Raw genomic sequence first — 20,581 nt, 5'->3', positions numbered from 1 at the left:
CTGTGCAGTTCCTCTTATACTGACTGCAGGAGGACACATCACACACAGAGCAGTCTCTGTGCACTTCCTCTTATACTGACTGCAGGAGGACACATCACACACAGGACAGTCACTGTGCACTTCCTCTTATACTGACTGCAGGAGGACACATCACACACAGGACAGTCACTGTGCACTTCCTCTTATACTGACTGCAGGAGGACACATCACACACAGGACAGTCACTGTGCACTTCCTCTTATACTGACTGCAGGAGGACACATCACACACAGGACAGTCACTGTGCACTTCCTCTTATACTGACTGCAGGAGGACACATCACACACAGGACAGTCACTGTGCACTTCCTCTTATACTCACTGCAGGAGGACACATCACACACAGGACAGTCACTGTGCACTTCCTCTTATACTCACTGCAGGAGGACACATCACACAAGGGACAGTCACTGTGCACTTCCTCTTATACTGACTGCAGGAGGACACATCACACACAGGACAGTCACTGTGCACTACCTCTTATACTGACTGCTGGAGGACACATCACACACAGGACAGTCACTGTGCTCTTCCTCTTATACTGACTGCAGGAGGACACCACACACAGGACAGTCACTGTGCATTTCCTCTTATACTGACTGCAGGAGGACACATCACACACAGGACAGACACTGTGCACTTCCTCTTATACTGACTGCTGGAGGACACATCACACACAGGACAGTCACTGTGCACTTCCTCTTATACTGACTGCTGGAGGACACATCACACACAGGACAGTCACTGTGTACTTCCTCTTATACTGACTGCTGGAGGACACATCACACACAGGACAGTCACTGTGCACTTCCTCTTATACTGACTGCTGGAGGACACATCACACACAGGACAGTCACTGTGCACTTCCTCTTATACTGACTGCTGGAGGACACATCACACACAGGACAGTCACTGTGCACTTCCTCTTATACTGACTGCTGGAGGACACATCACACACAGGACAGTCACTGTGCACTTCCTCTTATACTGACTGCAGGAGGACCCATCACACACAGGACAGTCACTGTGCACTTCCTCTTATACTGACTGCTGGAGGACACATCACACACAGGACAGTCATTGTGCTCTTCCTTTTATACTGACTGCAGGAGGACACATCACACACAGGACAGTCACTGTGCACTTCCTCTTATACTGACTGCTGGAGGACACATCACACACAGGACAGTCACTGTGCACTTCCTCTTATACTCACTGCTGGAGGACACATCACACACAGGAAACTCACTGTGCTCTTCCTCTTATACTGACTGCAGGAGGACACATCACACACAGGACAGTCACTGTGCACTTCCTCTTATACTGACTGCCGGAGGACACATCACACACAGGACAGTCACTGTGCACTTCCTCTTATACTGACTGCAGGAGGACACATCACACACAGGACAGTCACTGTGCACTTCCTCTTATACTGACTGCTGGAGGACACATCACACACAGGACAGTCACTGTGCTCTTCCTCTTATACTGACTGCAGGAGGAAACCACACACAGGACAGTCACTGTGCACTTCCTCTTATACTGACTGCAGGAGGACACATCACACACAGGACAGTCACTGTGCACTTCCTCTTATACTGACTGCTGGAGGACACATCACACACAGGACAGTCACTGTGCTCTTCCTCTTATACTGACTGCAGGAGGACACCACACACAGGACAGTCACTGTGCACTTTCTATTATACTGACTGCAGGAGGACACATCACACACAGGACAGTCACTGTGCACTTCCTCTTATACTGACTGCAGGAGGACACATCACACACAGGACAGTCACTGTGCACTTCCTCTTATACTGACTGCAGGAGGACACATCACACACAGGACAGTCACTGTGCACTTCCTCTTATACTGACTGCAGGAGGACACATCACACACAGGACAGTCACTGTGCGCTTCCTCTTATACTGACTGCAGGAGGACACATCACACACAGGACAGTCACTGTGCGCTTCCTCTTATACTGACCGCAGGAGGACACATCACACACAGGACAGTCACTGTGCACTTCCTCTTATACTGACTGCAGGAGGACACATCACACACAGGACAGTCACTGTGCACTTCCTCTTATACTGACTGCAGGAGGACACATCACACACAGGACAGTCACTGTGCTCTTCCTCTTATACTGACTGCAGGAGGACACCACACACAGGACAGTCACTGTGCACTTCCTCCTATACTGACTGCAGGAGGACACATCACACACAGGACAGTCACTGTGCAGTTCCTCTTATACTGACTGCAGGAGGACACATCACACACAGAGCAGTCTCTGTGCACTTCCTCTTATACTGACTGCAGGAGGACACATCACACACAGGACAGTTACTGTGCACTTCCTCTTATACTGACTGCAGGAGGACACATCACACACAGGACAGTCACTGTGCACTTCCTCTTATACTGACTGCAGGAGGACACATCACACACAGGACAGTCACTGTGCACTTCCTCTTATACTGACTGCAGGAGGACACATCACACACATGACAGTCACTGTGCACTTCCTCTTATACTCACTGCAGGAGGACACATCACACAAGGGACAGTCACTGTGCACTTCCTCTTATACTGACTGCAGGAGGACACATCACACACAGGACAGTCACTGTGCACTTCCTCTTATACTGACTGCTGGAGGACACATCACACACAGGACAGTCACTGTGCTCTTCCTCTTATACTGACTGCAGGAGGACACCACACACAGGACAGTCACTGTGCACTTCCTCTTATACTGACTGCAGGAGGACACATCACACACAGGACAGACACTGTGCACTTCCTCTTATACTGACTGCTGGAGGACACATCACACACAGGACAGTCACTATGCTCTTCCTCTTATACTGACTGCAGGAGGACACATCACACACAGGACAGTCACTGTGCACTTCCTCTTATACTGACTGCAGGAGGACACATCACACACAGGATAGTCACTGTGCCCTTCCTCTTATACTGACTGCTGGAGGACACATCACACACAGGACAGTCACTGTGCTCTTCCTCTTATACTGACTGCAGGAGGACACCACACACAGGACAGTCACTGTGCACTTCCTCTTATATTGACTGCAGGAGGACACATCACACACAGGACAGTCATTGTGCTCTTCCTCTTATACTGACTGCAGGAGGACACCACACACAGGACAGTCACTGTGCACTTCCTCCTATACTGACTGCAGGAGGACACATCACACACAGGACAGTCACTGTGCAGTTCCTCTTATACTGACTGCAGGAGGACACATCACACACAGAGCAGTCTCTGTGCACTTCCTCTTATACTGACTGCAGGAGGACACATCACACACAGGACAGTCACTGTGCGCTTCCTCTTATACTGACTGCAGGAGGAAACATCACACACAGGACAGTCACTGTGCACTTCCTCTTATACTGACTGCAGGAGGACACATCACACACAGGACAGTCACTGTGCACTTCCTCTTATACTGACTGCAGGAGGACACATCACACACATGACAGTCACTGTGCACTTCCTCTTATACTCACTGCAGGAGGACACATCACACAAGGGACAGTCACTGTGCACTTCCTCTTATACTGACTGCAGGAGGACACATCACACACAGGACAGTCACTGTGCACTTCCTCTTATACTGACTGCTGGAGGACACATCACACACAGGACAGTCACTGTGCTCTTCCTCTTATACTGACTGCAGGAGGACACCACACACAGGACAGTCACTGTGCACTTCCTCTTATACTGACTGCAGGAGGACACATCACACACAGGACAGACACTGTGCACTTCCTCTTATACTGACTGCTGGAGGACACATCACACACAGGACAGTCACTATGCTCTTCCTCTTATACTGACTGCAGGAGGACACATCACACACAGAGCAGTCTCTGTGCGCTTCCTCTTATACTGACTGCAGGACGACACATCACACACAGGACAGTCACTGTGCACTTCCTCTTATACTGACTGCAGGAGGACACATCACACACAGGACAGTCACTGTGCACTTCCTCTTATACTGACTGCAGGAGGACACATCACACACAGGACAGTCACTGTGCACTTCCTCTTATACTGACTGCAGGAGGACACATCACATACAGGACAGTCACTGTGTACTTCCTCTTATACTGACTGCAGGAGGACACATCACACACAGGACAGTCACTGTGCACTTCCTCCTATACTGACTGCAGGAGGACACATCACACACAGGACAGTCACTGTGCACTTCCTCTTATACTGACTGCAGGAGGACACATCACACACAGGACAGTCACTGTGCTCTTCCTCTTATACTGACTGCAGGAGGACACATCACACACAGGACAGTCACTGTGCACTTCCTCTTATAGTGACTGCAGGAGGACACATCACACACAGGACAGTCACTGTGCACTTCCTCTTATACTTACCGCAGGAGGACACATCACACACAGGACAGTCACTGTGCACTTCCTCTTATACTGACTGCAGGAGGACACATCACACACAGGACAGTCACTGGTCACACACAGGACAGTCACTGTGTACTTCCTCTTATACTGACTGCAGGAGGACACATCACACACAGGACATTCACTGTGCACTTCCTCTTATACTGACTGCAGGAGGACACATCACACACAGGACAGTCACTGTGCGCTTCCTCTTATACTGACTGCAGGAGGACACATCACACACAGGACAGTCACTGTGCGCTTCCTCTTATACTGACTGCAGGAGGACACATCACACACAGGACAGTCACTGTGCGCTTCCTCTTATACTGACTGCAGGACGACACATCACACACAGGACAGTCACTGTGCACTTCCTCTTATACTGACTGCAGGAGGACACATCACACACAGGACAGTCACTGTGCACTTCCTCTTATACTGACTGCAGGAGGACACATCACACACAGGACAGTCACTGTGCACTTCCTCTTATACTGACTGCAGGAGGACACATCACATACAGGACAGTCACTGTGTACTTCCTCTTATACTGACTGCAGGAGGACACATCACACACAGGACAGTCACTGTGCACTTCCTCCTATACTGACTGCAGGAGGACACATCACACACAGGACAGTCACTGTGCACTTCCTCTTATACTGACTGCAGGAGGACACATCACACACAGGACAGTCACTGTGCTCTTCCTCTTATAGTGACTGCAGGAGGACACATCACACACAGGACAGTCACTGTGCACTTCCTCTTATAGTGACTGCAGGAGGACACATCACACACAGGACAGTCACTGTGCTCTTCCTCTTATACTGACTGCAGGAGGACACATCACACACAGGACAGTCACTGTGCACTTCCTCTTATAGTGACTGCAGGAGGACACATCACACACAGGACAGTCACTGTGCACTTCCTCTTATACTGACTGCAGGAGGACACATCACACACAGGACAGTCACTGTGCACTTCCTCCTATACTGACTGCAGGAGGACACATCACACACAGGACAGTCACTGTGCAGTTCCTCTTATACTGACTGCAGGAGGACACATCACACACAGCAGTCTCTGTGCACTTCCTCTTATACTGACTGCAGGAGGACACATCACACACAGGACAGTCACTGTGCACTTCCTCTTATACTGACTGCAGGAGGACACATCACACACAGGACAGTCACTGTGCACTTCCTCTTATACTGACTGCAGGAGGACACATCACACACAGGACAGTCACTGTGCACTTCCTCTTATACTCACTGCAGGAGGACACATCACACACAGGACAGTCACTGTGCACTTCCTCTTATACTGACTGCAGGAGGACACATCACACACAGGACAGTCACTGTGCACTTCCTCTTATACTGACTGCAGAAGGACACATCACACACAGGACAGTCACTGTGCTCTACCTCTTATACTGACTGCAGGAGGACACCACACACAGGACAGTCACTGTGCACTTCCTCCTATACTGACTGCAGGAGGACACATCACACACAGGACAGTCACTGTGCAGTTCCTCTTATACTGACTGCAGGAGGACACATCACACACAGAGCAGTCTCTGTGCACTTCCTCTTATACTGACTGCAGGAGGACACATCACACACAGGACAGTCACTGTGCACTTCCTCTTATACTGACTGCAGGAGGACACATCACACACAGGACAGTCACTGTGCACTTCCTCTTATACTGACTGCAGGAGGACACATCACACACAGGACAGTCACTGTGCACTTCCTCTTATACAGACTGCAGGAGGACACATCACACACAGGACAGTCACTGTGCACTTCCTCTTATACTCACTGCAGGAGGACACATCACACACAGGACAGTCACTGTGCACTTCCTCTTATACTCACTGCAGGAGGACACATCACACAAGGGACAGTCACTGTGCACTTCCTCTTATACTGACTGCAGGAGGACACATCACACACAGGACAGTCACTGTGCACTTCCTCTTATACTGACTGCTGGAGGACACATCACACACAGGACAGTCACTGTGCTCTTCCTCTTATACTGACTGCAGGAGGACACCACACACAGGACAGTCACTGTGCATTTCCTCTTATACTGACTGCAGGAGGACACATCACACACAGGACAGACACTGTGCACTTCCTCTTATACTGACTGCTGGAGGACACATCACACACAGGACAGTCACTGTGCACTTCCTCTTATACTGACTGCTGGAGGACACATCACACACAGGACAGTCACTGTGCACTTCCTCTTATACTCACTGCAGGAGGACACATCACACACAGGACAGTCACTGTGCACTTCCTCTTATACTCACTGCAGGAGGACACATCACACACAGGACAGTCACTGTGCACTTCCTCTTATACTGACTGCAGGAGGACACATCACACACAGGACAGTCACTGTGCACTTCCTCTTATACTGACTGCAGGAGGACACATCACACACAGGACAGTCACTGTGCACTTCCTCTTATACTGACAGCAGGAGGACACATCACACACAGGACAGTCACTGTGCTCTTCCTCTTATACTGACAGCAGGAGGACACATCACACACAGGACAGTCACTGTGCACTTCCTCTTATACTGACTGCAGGAGGACACCACACACAGGACAGTCACTGTGCACTTCCTCCTATACTGACTGCAGGAGGACACATCACACACAGGACAGTCACTGTGCGCTTCCTCTTATACTGACTGCAGGAGGACACATCACACACAGGACAGTCACTGTGCACTTCCTCTTATACTGACTGCAGGAGGACACATCACACACAGGACAGTCACTGTGCTCTTCCTCTTATACTGACTGCAGGAGGACACATCACACACAGGACAGTCACTGTGCACTTCCTCTTATACTGACTGCAGGAGGACACATCACACACAGGACAGTCACTGTGCTCTTCCTCTTATACTGACTGCAGGAGGACACATCACACACAGGACAGTCACTGTGCACTTCCTCTTATACTGACTGCAGGAGGACACATCACACACAGGACAGTCACTGTGCACTTCCTCTTATACTGACTGCAGGAGGACACATCACACACAGGACAGTCACTGTGCTCTTCCTCTTATACTGACTGCAGGAGGACACATCACACACAGGACAGTCACTGTGCACTTCCTCTTATACTGACTGCAGGAGGACACATCACACACAGGACAGTCACTGTGCTCTTCCTCTTATACTGACTGCAGGAGGACACCACACACAGGACAGTCACTGTGCACTTCCTCCTATACTGACTGCAGGAGGACACATCACACACAGGACAGTCACTGTGCAGTTCCTCTTATACTGACTGCAGGAGGACACATCACACACAGCAGTCTCTGTGCACTTCCTCTTATACTGACTGCAGGAGGACACATCACACACAGGACAGTCACTGTGCACTTCCTCTTATACTGACTGCAGGAGGACACATCACACACAGGACAGTCACTGTGCACTTCCTCTTATACTGACTGCAGGAGGACACATCACACACAGTACAGTCACTGTGCACTTCCTCTTATACTGACTGCAGGAGGACACATCACACACAGGACAGTCACTGTGCACTTCCTCTTATACTGACTGCAGGAGGACACATCACACACAGGACAGTCACTGTGCACTTCCTCTTATACTCACTGCAGGAGGACACATCACACACAGGACAGTCACTGTGCTCTTCCTCTTATACTCACTGCAGGAGGACACATCACACAAGGGACAGTCACTGTGCACTTCCTCTTATACTGACAGCAGGAGGACACATCACACACAGGACAGTCACTGTGCACTTCCTCTTATACTGACTGCTGGAGGACACATCACACACAGGACAGTCACTGTGCTCTTCCTCTTATACTGACTGCAGGAGGACACATCACACACAGGACAGTCACTGTGCACTTCCTCTTATACTGACTGCAGGAGGACATATCACACACAGGACAGTCACTGTGCACTTCCTCTTATACTGACTGCAGGAGGACACATCACACACAGTACAGTCACTGTACACTTCCACTAATACTGACTGCAGGAGGACACATCACACACAGGACAGTCACTGTGCACTTCCTCTTATACTGACTGCAGGAGGACACATCACACACAGGACAGTCACTGTGCACTTCCTCTTATACTGACTGCAGGAGGACACATCACACACAGGACAGTCACTGTGCAGTTCCTCTTATACTGACTGCAGGAGGACACATCACACACAGGACAGTCACTGTGCACTTCCTCTTATACTGACTGCAGGAGGACACATCACACACAGGACAGTCACTGTGCTCTTCCTCTTATACTGACTGCAGGAGGACACCACACACAGGACAGTCACTGTGCACTTCCTCCTATACTGACTGCAGGAGGACACATCACACACAGGACAGTCACTGTGCGCTTCCTCTTATACTGACTGCAGGAGGACACATCACACACAGGACAGTCACTGTGCACTTCCTCTTATACTGACTGCAGGAGGACACATCACACACAGGACAGTCACTGTGCTCTTCCTCTTATACTGACTGCAGGAGGACACATCACACACAGGACAGTCACTGTGCACTTCCTCTTATAATGACTGCAGGAGGACACATCACACACAGGACAGTCACTGTGCTCTTCATCTTATACTGACTGCAGGAGGACACATCACACACAGGACAGTCACTGTGCACTTCCTCTTATACTGACTGCAGGAGGACACATCACACACAGGACAGTCACTGTGCACTTCCTCTTATACTGACTGCAGGAGGACACATCACACACAGGACAGTCACTGTGCTCTTCCTCTTATACTGACTGCAGGAGGACACATCACACACAGGACAGTCACTGTGCACTTCCTCTTATACTGACTGCAGAAGGACACATCACACACAGGACAGTCACTGTGCTCTTCCTCTTATACTGACTGCAGGAGGACACCACACACAGGACAGTCACTGTGCACTTCCTCCTATACTGACTGCAGGAGGACACATCACACACAGGACAGTCACTGTGCAGTTCCTCTTATACTGACTGCAGGAGGACACATCACACACAGAGCAGTCTCTGTGCACTTCCTCTTATACTGACTGCAGGAGGACACATCACACACAGGACAGTCACTGTGCACTTCCTCTTATACTGACTGCAGGAGGACACATCACACACAGGACAGTCACTGTGCACTTCCTCTTATACTGACTGCAGGAGGACACATCACACACAGGACAGTCACTGTGCACTTCCTCTTATACTGACTGCAGGAGGACACATCACACACAGGACAGTCACTGTGCACTTCCTCTTATACTGACTGCAGGAGGACACATCACACACAGGACAGTCACTGTGCACTTCCTCTTATACTCACTGCAGGAGGACACATCACACACAGGACAGTCACTGTGCACTTCCTCTTATACTCACTGCAGGAGGACACATCACACAAGGGACAGTCACTGTGCACTTCCTCTTATACTGACTGCAGGAGGACACATCACACACAGGACAGTCACTGTGCACTACCTCTTATACTGACTGCTGGAGGACACATCACACACAGGACAGTCACTGTGCTCTTCCTCTTATACTGACTGCAGGAGGACACCACACACAGGACAGTCACTGTGCATTTCCTCTTATACTGACTGCAGGAGGACACATCACACACAGGACAGACACTGTGCACTTCCTCTTATACTGACTGCTGGAGGACACATCACACACAGGACAGTCACTGTGCACTTCCTCTTATACTGACTGCTGGAGGACACATCACACACAGGACAGTCACTGTGTACTTCCTCTTATACTGACTGCTGGAGGACACATCACACACAGGACAGTCACTGTGCACTTCCTCTTATACTGACTGCTGGAGGACACATCACACACAGGACAGTCACTGTGCACTTCCTCTTATACTGACTGCTGGAGGACACATCACACACAGGACAGTCACTGTGCACTTCCTCTTATACTGACTGCTGGAGGACACATCACACACAGGACAGTCACTGTGCACTTCCTCTTATACTGACTGCAGGAGGACCCATCACACACAGGACAGTCACTGTGCACTTCCTCTTATACTGACTGCTGGAGGACACATCACACACAGGACAGTCATTGTGCTCTTCCTTTTATACTGACTGCAGGAGGACACATCACACACAGGACAGTCACTGTGCACTTCCTCTTATACTGACTGCTGGAGGACACATCACACACAGGACAGTCACTGTGCACTTCCTCTTATACTCACTGCTGGAGGACACATCACACACAGGAAACTCACTGTGCTCTTCCTCTTATACTGACTGCAGGAGGACACATCACACACAGGACAGTCACTGTGCACTTCCTCTTATACTGACTGCCGGAGGACACATCACACACAGGACAGTCACTGTGCACTTCCTCTTATACTGACTGCAGGAGGACACATCACACACAGGACAGTCACTGTGCACTTCCTCTTATACTGACTGCTGGAGGACACATCACACACAGGACAGTCACTGTGCTCTTCCTCTTATACTGACTGCAGGAGGAAACCACACACAGGACAGTCACTGTGCACTTCCTCTTATACTGACTGCAGGAGGACACATCACACACAGGACAGTCACTGTGCACTTCCTCTTATACTGACTGCTGGAGGACACATCACACACAGGACAGTCACTGTGCTCTTCCTCTTATACTGACTGCAGGAGGACACCACACACAGGACAGTCACTGTGCACTTTCTATTATACTGACTGCAGGAGGACACATCACACACAGGACAGTCACTGTGCACTTCCTCTTATACTGACTGCAGGAGGACACATCACACACAGGACAGTCACTGTGCACTTCCTCTTATACTGACTGCAGGAGGACACATCACACACAGGACAGTCACTGTGCACTTCCTCTTATACTGACTGCAGGAGGACACATCACACACAGGACAGTCACTGTGCGCTTCCTCTTATACTGACTGCAGGAGGACACATCACACACAGGACAGTCACTGTGCGCTTCCTCTTATACTGACCGCAGGAGGACACATCACACACAGGACAGTCACTGTGCACTTCCTCTTATACTGACTGCAGGAGGACACATCACACACAGGACAGTCACTGTGCACTTCCTCTTATACTGACTGCAGGAGGACACATCACACACAGGACAGTCACTGTGCTCTTCCTCTTATACTGACTGCAGGAGGACACCACACACAGGACAGTCACTGTGCACTTCCTCCTATACTGACTGCAGGAGGACACCACACACAGGACAGTCACTGTGCACTTCCTCCTATACTGACTGCAGGAGGACACATCACACACAGGACAGTCACTGTGCAGTTCCTCTTATACTGACTGCAGGAGGACACATCACACACAGAGCAGTCTCTGTGCACTTCCTCTTATACTGACTGCAGGAGGACACATCACACACAGGACAGTTACTGTGCACTTCCTCTTATACTGACTGCAGGAGGACACATCACACACAGGACAGTCACTGTGCACTTCCTCTTATACTGACTGCAGGAGGACACATCACACACAGGACAGTCACTGTGCACTTCCTCTTATACTGACTGCAGGAGGACACATCACACACATGACAGTCACTGTGCACTTCCTCTTATACTCACTGCAGGAGGACACATCACACAAGGGACAGTCACTGTGCACTTCCTCTTATACTGACTGCAGGAGGACACATCACACACAGGACAGTCACTGTGCACTTCCTCTTATACTGACTGCTGGAGGACACATCACACACAGGACAGTCACTGTGCTCTTCCTCTTATACTGACTGCAGGAGGACACCACACACAGGACAGTCACTGTGCACTTCCTCTTATACTGACTGCAGGAGGACACATCACACACAGGACAGACACTGTGCACTTCCTCTTATACTGACTGCTGGAGGACACATCACACACAGGACAGTCACTATGCTCTTCCTCTTATACTGACTGCAGGAGGACACATCACACACAGGACAGTCACTGTGCACTTCCTCTTATACTGACTGCAGGAGGACACATCACACACAGGATAGTCACTGTGCCCTTCCTCTTATACTGACTGCTGGAGGACACATCACACACAGGACAGTCACTGTGCTCTTCCTCTTATACTGACTGCAGGAGGACACCACACACAGGACAGTCACTGTGCACTTCCTCTTATATTGACTGCAGGAGGACACATCACACACAGGACAGTCATTGTGCTCTTCCTCTTATACTGACTGCAGGAGGACACCACACACAGGACAGTCACTGTGCACTTCCTCCTATACTGACTGCAGGAGGACACATCACACACAGGACAGTCACTGTGCAGTTCCTCTTATACTGACTGCAGGAGGACACATCACACACAGAGCAGTCTCTGTGCACTTCCTCTTATACTGACTGCAGGAGGACACATCACACACAGGACAGTCACTGTGCGCTTCCTCTTATACTGACTGCAGGAGGAAACATCACACACAGGACAGTCACTGTGCACTTCCTCTTATACTGACTGCAGGAGGACACATCACACACAGGACAGTCACTGTGCACTTCCTCTTATACTGACTGCAGGAGGACACATCACACACATGACAGTCACTGTGCACTTCCTCTTATACTCACTGCAGGAGGACACATCACACAAGGGACAGTCACTGTGCACTTCCTCTTATACTGACTGCAGGAGGACACATCACACACAGGACAGTCACTGTGCACTTCCTCTTATACTGACTGCTGGAGGACACATCACACACAGGACAGTCACTGTGCTCTTCCTCTTATACTGACTGCAGGAGGACACCACACACAGGACAGTCACTGTGCACTTCCTCTTATACTGACTGCAGGAGGACACATCACACACAGGACAGACACTGTGCACTTCCTCTTATACTGACTGCTGGAGGACACATCACACACAGGACAGTCACTATGCTCTTCCTCTTATACTGACTGCAGGAGGACACATCACACACAGAGCAGTCTCTGTGCGCTTCCTCTTATACTGACTGCAGGACGACACATCACACACAGGACAGTCACTGTGCACTTCCTCTTATACTGACTGCAGGAGGACACATCACACACAGGACAGTCACTGTGCACTTCCTCTTATACTGACTGCAGGAGGACACATCACACACAGGACAGTCACTGTGCACTTCCTCTTATACTGACTGCAGGAGGACACATCACATACAGGACAGTCACTGTGTACTTCCTCTTATACTGACTGCAGGAGGACACATCACACACAGGACAGTCACTGTGCACTTCCTCCTATACTGACTGCAGGAGGACACATCACACACAGGACAGTCACTGTGCACTTCCTCTTATACTGACTGCAGGAGGACACATCACACACAGGACAGTCACTGTGCTCTTCCTCTTATACTGACTGCAGGAGGACACATCACACACAGGACAGTCACTGTGCACTTCCTCTTATAGTGACTGCAGGAGGACACATCACACACAGGACAGTCACTGTGCACTTCCTCTTATACTTACCGCAGGAGGACACATCACACACAGGACAGTCACTGTGCACTTCCTCTTATACTGACTGCAGGAGGACACATCACACACAGGACAGTCACTGGTCACACACAGGACAGTCACTGTGTACTTCCTCTTATACTGACTGCAGGAGGACACATCACACACAGGACATTCACTGTGCACTTCCTCTTATACTGACTGCAGGAGGACACATCACACACAGGACAGTCACTGTGCGCTTCCTCTTATACTGACTGCAGGAGGACACATCACACACAGGACAGTCACTGTGCGCTTCCTCTTATACTGACTGCAGGAGGACACATCACACACAGGACAGTCACTGTGCGCTTCCTCTTATACTGACTGCAGGACGACACATCACACACAGGACAGTCACTGTGCACTTCCTCTTATACTGACTGCAGGAGGACACATCACACACAGGACAGTCACTGTGCACTTCCTCTTATACTGACTGCAGGAGGACACATCACACACAGGACAGTCACTGTGCACTTCCTCTTATACTGACTGCAGGAGGACACATCACATACAGGACAGTCACTGTGTACTTCCTCTTATACTGACTGCAGGAGGACACATCACACACAGGACAGTCACTGTGCACTTCCTCCTATACTGACTGCAGGAGGACACATCACACACAGGACAGTCACTGTGCACTTCCTCTTATACTGACTGCAGGAGGACACATCACACACAGGACAGTCACTGTGCTCTTCCTCTTATAGTGACTGCAGGAGGACACATCACACACAGGACAGTCACTGTGCACTTCCTCTTATAGTGACTGCAGGAGGACACATCACACACAGGACAGTCACTGTGCTCTTCCTCTTATACTGACTGCAGGAGGACACATCACACACAGGACAGTCACTGTGCACTTCCTCTTATAGTGACTGCAGGAGGACACATCACACACAGGACAGTCACTGTGCACTTCCTCTTATACTGACTGCAGGAGGACACATCACACACAGGACAGTCACTGTGCACTTCCTCTTATACTGACTGCAGGAGGACACATCACACACAGGACAGTCACTGCGCACTTCCTCTTATACTGAGTGCAGAAGGACACATCACACACAGGACAGTCACTGTGCACTTCCTCTTATACTGACTGCAGGAGGACACATCACACACAGGACAGTCACTGTGCACTTCCTCTTATACTTACCGCAGGAGGACACATCACACACAGGACAGTCACTGTGCACTTCCTCTTATACTGACTGCAGGAGGACACATCACACACAGGACAGTCACTGGTCACACACAGGACAGTCACTGTGTACTTCCTCTTATACTGACTGCAGGAGGACACATCACACACAGGACATTCACTGTGCACTTCCTCTTATACTGACTGCAGGAGGACACATCACACACAGGACAGTCACTGTGCGCTTCCTCTTATACTGACTGCAGGAGGACACATCACACACAGGACAGTCACTGTGCGCTTCCTCTTATACTGACTGCAGGAGGACACATCACACACAGGACAGTCACTGTGCTCTTCCTCTTATACTGACTGCAGGAGGACACATCACACACAGGACAGTCACTGTGCACTTCCTCTTATACTGACTGCAGGAGGACACATCACACACAGGACAGTCACTGTGCCCTTCCTCTTATACTGACTGCTGGAGGGACACATCACACACAGGACAGTCACTGTGCTCTTCCTCTTATACTGACTGCAGGAGGACACCACACACAGGACAGTCACTGTGCACTTCCTCTTATATTGACTGCAGGAGGACACATCACACACAGGACAGTCATTGTGCTCTTCCTCTTATACTGACTGCAGGAGGACACCACACACAGGACAGTCACTGTGCACTTCCTCCTATACTGACTGCAGGAGGACACATCACACACAGGACAGTCACTGTGCAGTTCCTCTTATACTGACTGCAGGAGGACACATCACACACAGAGCAGTCTCTGTGCACTTCCTCTTATACTGACTGCAGGGAGGACACATCACACACAGGACAGTCACTGTGCGCTTCCTCTTATACTGACTGCAGGAGGAAACATCACACACAGGACAGTCACTGTGCACTTCCTCTTATACTGACTGCAGGAGGACATCACACACAGGACAGTCACTGTGCACTTCCTCTTATACTGACTGCAGGAGGACACATCACACACAGGACAGTCACTGTGCACTTCCTCTTATACTGACTGCAGGAGGACACATCACACACAGGACAGTCACTGTGCTCTTCCTCTTATACTGACTGCAGGAGGACACATCACACACAGGACAGTCACTGTGCGCTTCCTCTTATACTGACTGCAGGAGGACACATCACACACAGGACAGTCACTGTGCGCTTCCTCTTATACTGACTGCAGGAGGACACATCACACACAGGACAGTCACTGTGCGCTTCCTCTTATACTGACTGCAGGACGACACATCACACACAGGACAGTCACTGTGCACTTCCTCTTATACTGACTGCAGGAGGACACATCACACACAGGACAGTCACTGTGCACTTCCTCTTATACTGACTGCAGGAGGACACATCACACACAGGACAGTCACTGTGCACTTCCTCTTATACTGACTGCAGGAGGACACATCACATACAGGACAGTCACTGTGTACTTCCTCTTATACTGACTGCAGGAGGACACATCACACACAGGACAGTCACTGTGCACTTCCTCCTATACTGACTGCAGGAGGACACATCACACACAGGACAGTCACTGTGCACTTCCTCTTATACTGACTGCAGGAGGACACATCACACACAGGACAGTCACTGTGCTCTTCCTCTTATACTGACTGCAGGAGGACACATCACACACAGGACAGTCACTGTGCACTTCCTCTTATAGTGACTGCAGGAGGACACATCACACACAGGACAGTCACTGTGCACTTCCTCTTATACTGACTGCAGGAGGACACATCACACACAGGACAGTCACTGTGCACTTCCTCTTATACTGACTGCAGGAGGACACATCACACACAGGACAGTCACTGCGCACTTCCTCTTATACTGAGTGCAGAAGGACACATCACACACAGGACAGTCACTGTGCACTTCCTCTTATACTGACTGCAGGAGGACACATCACACACAGGACAGTCACTGTGCACTTCCTCTTATACTTACCGCAGGAGGACACATCACACACAGGACAGTCACTGTGCACTTCCTCTTATACTGACTGCAGGAGGACACATCACACACAGGACAGTCACTGGTCACACACAGGACAGTCACTGTGTACTTCCTCTTATACTGACTGCAGGAGGACACATCACACACAGGACATTCACTGTGCACTTCCTCTTATACTGACTGCAGGAGGACACATCACACACAGGACAGTCACTGTGCGCTTCCTCTTATACTGACTGCAGGAGGACACATCACACACAGGACAGTCACTGTGCACTTCCTCTTATACTGACTGCAGGAGGACACATCACACACAGGACAGTCACTGTGCTCTTCCTCTTATACTGACTGCAGGAGGACACATCACACACAGGACAGTCACTGTGCACTTCCTCTTATACTGACTGCAGGAGGACACATCACACACAGGACAGTCACTGTGCACTTCCTCTTATACTGACTGCAGGAGGACACATCACACACAGGACAGTCACTGTGCACTTCCTCTTATACTGACTGCAGGAGGACACATCACACACAGGACAGTCACTGTGCACTTCCTCTTATACTGACTGCAGGAGGACACATCACACACAGGACAGTCACTGTGCTCTTCCTCTTATACTGACTGCAGGAGGAAACATCACACACAGGACAGTCACTGTGCACTTCCTCTTATACTGACTGCAGGAGGACATCACACACAGGACAGTCACTGTGCACTTCCTCTTATACTGACTGCAGGAGGACACATCACACACAGGACAGTCACTGTGCGCTTCCTCTTATACTGACTGCAGGAGGAAACATCACACACAGGACAGTCACTGTGCACTTCCTCTTATACTGACTGCAGGAGGACATCACACACAGGACAGTCACTGTGCACTTCCTCTTATACTGACTGCAGGAGGACACATCACACACAGGACAGTCACTGTGCTCTTCCTCTTATACTGACTGCAGGAGGACACATCACACACAGGACAGTCACTGTGCTCTTCCTCTTATACTGACTGCAGGAGGACACATCACACACAGGACAGTCACTGTGCGCTTCCTCTTATACTGACTGCAGGAGGACACATCACACACAGGACAGTCACTGTGCGCTTCCTCTTATACTGACTGCAGGAGGACACATCACACACAGGACAGTCACTGTGCGCTTCCTCTTATACTGACTGCAGGACGACACATCACACACAGGACAGTCACTGTGCACTTCCTCTTATACTGACTGCAGGAGGACACATCACACACAGGACAGTCACTGTGCACTTCCTCTTATACTGACTGCAGGAGGACACATCACACACAGGACAGTCACTGTGCACTTCCTCTTATACTGACTGCAGGAGGACACATCACATACAGGACAGTCACTGTGTACTTCCTCTTATACTGACTGCAGGAGGACACATCACACACAGGACAGTCACTGTGCACTTCCTCCTATACTGACTGCAGGAGGACACATCACACACAGGACAGTCACTGTGCACTTCCTCTTATACTGACTGCAGGAGGACACATCACACACAGGACAGTCACTGTGCTCTTCCTCTTATACTGACTGCAGGAGGACACATCACACACAGGACAGTCACTGTGCACTTCCTCTTATAGTGACTGCAGGAGGACACATCACACACAGGACAGTCACTGTGCACTTCCTCTTATACTGACTGCAGGAGGACACATCACACACAGGACAGTCACTGTGCACTTCCTCTTATACTGACTGCAGGAGGACACATCACACACAGGACAGTCACTGCGCACTTCCTCTTATACTGAGTGCAGGAGGACACATCACACACAGGACAGTCACTGTGCACTTCCTCTTATACTGACTGCAGGAGGACACATCACACACAGGACAGTCACTGTGCATTTCCTCTTATACTGACCGCAGGAGGACACATCACACACAGGACAGTCACTGTGCACTTCCTCTTATACTGACTGCAGGAGGACACATCACACACAGGACAGTCACTGGTCACACACAGGACAGTCACTGTGTACTTCCTCTTAATACTGACTGCAGGAGGACACATCACACACAGGACATTCACTGTGCACTTCCTCTTATACTGACTGCAGGAGGACACATCACACACAGGACAGTCACTGTGCGCTTCCTCTTATACTGACTGCAGGAGGACACATCACACACAGGACAGTCACTGTGCACTTCCTCTTATACTGACTGCAGGAGGACACATCACACACAGGACAGTCACTGTGCTCTTCCTCTTATACTGACTGCAGGAGGACACATCACACACAGGACAGTCCACTGTGCACTTCCTCTTATACTGACTGCAGGAGGACACATCACACACAGGACAGTCACTGTGCTCTTCCTCTTATACTGACTGCAGGAGGACACATCACACACAGGACAGTCACTGTGCACTTCCTCTTATACTGACTGCAGGAGGACACATCACACACAGGACAGTCACTGTGCACTTCCTCTTATACTGACTGCAGGAGGACACATCACACACAGGACAGTCACTGTGCTCTTCCTCTTATACTGACTGCAGGAGGACACATCACACACAGGACAGTCACTGTGCACTTCCTCTTATACTGACTGCAGGAGGACACATCACACACAGGACAGTCACTGTGCACTTCCTCTTATACTGACTGCAGGAGGACACATCACACAGGACAGTCACTGTGCTCTTCCTCTTATACTGACTGCAGGAGGACACATCACACACAGGACAGTCACTGTGCACTTCCTCTTATACTGACTGCAGGAGGACACATCACACACAGGACAGTCACTGTGCACTTCCTCTTATACTGACTGCAGGAGGACACATCACACACAGGACAGTCACTGTGCTCTTCCTCTTATACTGACTGCAGGAGGACACATCACACACAGGACAGTCACTGTGCACTTCCTCTTATACTGACTGCAGGAGGACACATCACACACAGGACAGTCACTGTGCTCTTCCTCTTATACTGACTGCAGGAGGACACATCACACACAGGACAGTCACTGTGCACTTCCTCTTATACTGACTGCAGGAGGACACATCACACACATGACAGTTCACTGTGCACTTCCTCTTATACTGGACTGCAGGAGGGACACATCACACACAGGACAGTCACGGTTGCTCTTCTCTTATACTGACTTGCAGGAGGGCACACATCACACACAGGACAGTCACTGTGCACTTCCTCTATACTGACTGCAGGAGGACACATCACCACACAGGACAGTCACTGTGCTCTTCTCTTATACTGACTGCA

At 50.1% G+C, this 20,581-nt stretch overlaps 1 protein-coding gene across 4 annotated transcripts in view; it reads left to right on the top strand.

The window, feature by feature from the left end:
• The window catches only part of LOC135054805 (NACHT, LRR and PYD domains-containing protein 12-like), a 211,884-nt gene that overhangs the window by 43,714 nt on the left and 147,589 nt on the right, over positions 1-20,581 (top strand). The gene's annotated exons all lie outside the window — the stretch shown is intronic.

This window comes from Pseudophryne corroboree, chromosome 3 (assembly GCF_028390025.1).
Source record: "Pseudophryne corroboree isolate aPseCor3 chromosome 3, aPseCor3.hap2, whole genome shotgun sequence".
NCBI lineage: Eukaryota > Metazoa > Chordata > Amphibia > Anura > Myobatrachidae > Pseudophryne > Pseudophryne corroboree.
The sequence above is the reverse complement of the archived record's forward strand: the minus strand, read 5'-3'. Positions and strand labels throughout refer to the sequence as shown.